Source organism: Myotis lucifugus, unplaced genomic scaffold (genome assembly GCF_000147115.1).
Source record: "Myotis lucifugus unplaced genomic scaffold, Myoluc2.0 scaffold_1197, whole genome shotgun sequence".
Lineage (NCBI taxonomy): Eukaryota > Metazoa > Chordata > Mammalia > Chiroptera > Vespertilionidae > Myotis > Myotis lucifugus.
Window position 1 is genome coordinate 7,157 of NW_005872245.1, and position 3,520 is coordinate 10,676.

Consider the following 3,520-nt stretch of genomic DNA (forward strand, 5'->3'; position numbering starts at 1 on the left):
ATCCCTGTCTTGTTCCTGTTCTTAGGGGAAATGGTGTTAGTTTTTGACCATTGAGTATGATGTTGGCTGTGGGCTTGTCATATATGGCTTTTATTATGTTGAGGTATGATCCTTCTATTCCCACCTTTCTGAGAGTTTTTATCAAAAATGGAAAGAATATTTTTAAATGAAATAGATATACACAATATCATAGAGATGTTAATTTTCCCCAATAGCTTTTTAAATTTAAGACAAATCCTAGAATTTTATTGTATTGGAGAAGCTGATTTTGAACTTTATATAAAAGAGCAATAGAGAAAGATTATTCTACTTGATGGCAAATAACAAAGTGAAGCATTTGCTTTACCAAATAGTAGATAATATGGAGCTATAGTGAGTAAAATGCTTTGGTTCTGGAACATACAGAACAATAGTACCAAGTAACACCTCATCTATATGAAAATTTAACTGAGGCCAAAGGAGGCATTGGACATTTGTTTTTTCATGAGAATGTGCCCTGTGATCCAGCATTCCTATTGATGTGTATAGATCCAAAAGGATTGAAATTGGGATCTCATAGAGCTCACCTGTGTTCATGGCAGCATTAGTCACAATAGCCAAGTTATAGAAACAACTTGAATGACCATGTCCAGCAACACATGAATGGATAAAGAATATTTGAGATATGTATAGATATCTCCATATCCAATGAAATATTATTCAGCTATAAGACATAAGGAAATCCTGCTGTTTGCAACAATTGGGATGAAACTCAAAAGCATCATGCTAACTGAAATAAGTCAGACTGTATAATATCATTTCTATGTGGAATCTAGACACAGAATAGAATGTGGGTTACCAGGGTATGGAAGGTGGGAGAAATGGGCAGATGTTAGCCAAAGGGTACAGACTTCCAATTATAAGGTTAAGTTCTGAGGCTATAATGTACAGCATGATGATTATAACTAATAAGGCTGTGTTCTATACTTGAATATTGCTAAGAGAGTAGATCTTAAATGTTCTCATCACAAAGAGAAATGGTAAAATGGTAATTAGGTAACAGGATGGAGGTTTTAGCTAATGCTATGGTGATAATCATTTCTCAATACATAAATGTATCAAATCAACACATTATACACTGAATCTTATATGTTATAAACAATGATATCATAAAAAATCTGGAAAAACTGATTAAATACTGGAAATCAAATATTGGCTGCATCAATTCAATTTCCACTGCCATGTTACATTGCCTTCTCCTTTTCTCTGTGTAATTTTTGTTAGGTCTATTTTATAAGCATATGTATGATTATATTAAGGGTCTACCCATATAATCTGAGATAAAGTCATCTTCTACAAATACCCCAAGTCCAACTAAGTAGCATTCCCCCAATATATCATATAATTTTAATGCATTAGGAAAAACAGAAAGTGGGCATACTTTTCAGGGCCACTATTTCACCCACTACAGAGATATATTCTGGTTGACTCCATGGGAAATCTATAATTATCTGACTCCAAGAAGAAAAAGAGTTCTTTCTCAGGCATCAGGTACCCTTATGACGTCTCCATCTGGCGACACTACCTGGTGATTCTGAGGACAAGACAACACCTGGCAGATTGAATGAGTCCTTACAATCCAGTTCCTATGCATTTCTTACCTGTAAAGTCCTCATGGAAGCTAACTCTCTTTATTGCTTGGGCACATTAGAGTGAAAGGTTCTTTTATTATTAGAAATGAAGACTTCCTCACTGATAAAGTTCAAATACCTCACGATCTTTTCAAACCACTGACATAATCTAATTATGCAGATTTCATAGATAATGAAACAGTATAGTAGCTGATAATGTTTCTCAAAAGAATATAGTATACCAGCAAATGATCAATTTTATTACCAAATAGGTATATAAAAGTTTAGTTTTCTTAGTCTACTATAGGCCTAATTCCAGGGTGCAATTAACATGACCCTTCCATGGAACAATTGGAAGCTATCCTCTAGGTATCACCACAGCCTTGTTCCAATACTTTCCACCTGTGAGAGTGATAAAAAAAATCTCTAAAACTAGAACCCTTGCCTCAGGCTTTGCTTCTATAGACCCTAAGCTAAGAAATTAAGTTTAGAAGATTAAAATTGTGTCAAGTGCCATAGAGCCAGGAAAAAATTAAAGTCAGGTTTCAACCTCAAGTTAAAATTAACTTGGTCATTATGTTGTCTAGCCATCTTACAAGAATGGTGATGGAAAAATTAAACACTGTGACTCAACCAGGATTTCTTTCACGTTCCCTCATTCTAGAAACCCTTGCCCAAAGTAAATGGCACAAATTCAGAAAAGAAGGTATCCTACCAACAAGTTTCTTCAAGGCTTGTTTCATGTCCCTGTTCCTCAGGCTATAGATAAAGGGATTCATCATTTGAGGAAATACAATGTACATCATGGAAGCCACTGCAGTCTTCCTGGATGACTCAGCAATCGCAAAACTAATATACACACCAAAAATAGTTCCATAGAACAAGGAGACAACTGAGAGGTGAGACCCGCAAGTGGAAAAAACTTTAAGCTTTCCCCCCAGTGATGGGATTCTCAATACAGAAGAGACAATTTGACTATAAGAGAAAATGATTCCACACAGAGGAATACCACCAAACAGGCTTATAAGGACATATAACAGAAGGTTATTGATGAGGGTGTCAGAACATGCGAGCTTCAGGACCTGAGCAAGCTCACAGAAGAAGTGAGGGATTTCCAGATCCTTGCAGAAAGACAACCGCAACACCATCAGACTGTGGAGCAAGGCAGCCACTGTACTAAGGAACAGTGGAAGTACAATGAGCAGAATACAGAGATGGGCATTCATGATAACTGTGTACCTCAAGGGGTGACAAATGGCCACATAGCGGTCATAGGCCATTGCTGCAAGGAGAAAATTCTCAAATCCATTCAGAACCAGGGCAAAGCCAATCTGGGCAAGGCAGCCTATATAAGTGATGCTCTGATTCTGTGCTTGGATGTTCACCAGCATCTTTGGGATGGTGACTGTGATTACGCCGATGTCAGTAAAGGACAGGTTGGAGAGGAAAAAGTACATGGGTGTGTGCAGGTGGGAGTCGGAGATGACAGCCAGGATGATGAGCAGGTTTCCCAGAACAGTGGCCAGGTAGATGGACAGGAACAGGTAGAAGAGGAGGGACTGCAATTCCGGATCATCTGTCAATCCCAGCAGTAGGAATTCTGAAACGTCTGTTTGGTTTCCAGGTAACATGTTGTTCATGAACCTGATGGAACAGATGGGAGAAAATAAAATAAACTGAATGGTCCCCAGGAGTCTAACAGTAACATCCAATGGCAACTTGATAGAAACGTAAATTCTTGGTACTACTTACTGCATTAAACTCCTGGAGTGATGATCTATGTTTTAACAAGCCCTCCAGATGAATTTCATATTTGCTAAAGTTTGAAAACTAGGAATTAAACAACAAGAAGAAAACCGTTGTTTAGATGGTGAGCCTTAAGGGAATACTCAGATCTTTCCCTCTGTTGA

The 3,520-nt window shown here is 37.6% G+C and overlaps 1 pseudogene; it reads right to left on the minus strand.

Annotated features, from left to right (window-relative positions):
* Positions 1 to 2,265: 2,265 nt before the first annotated feature.
* On the minus strand, positions 2,266 to 3,256 carry LOC102426689 (annotated as a pseudogene).
* Between the last annotated feature and the right edge of the window lie 264 nt (positions 3,257 to 3,520).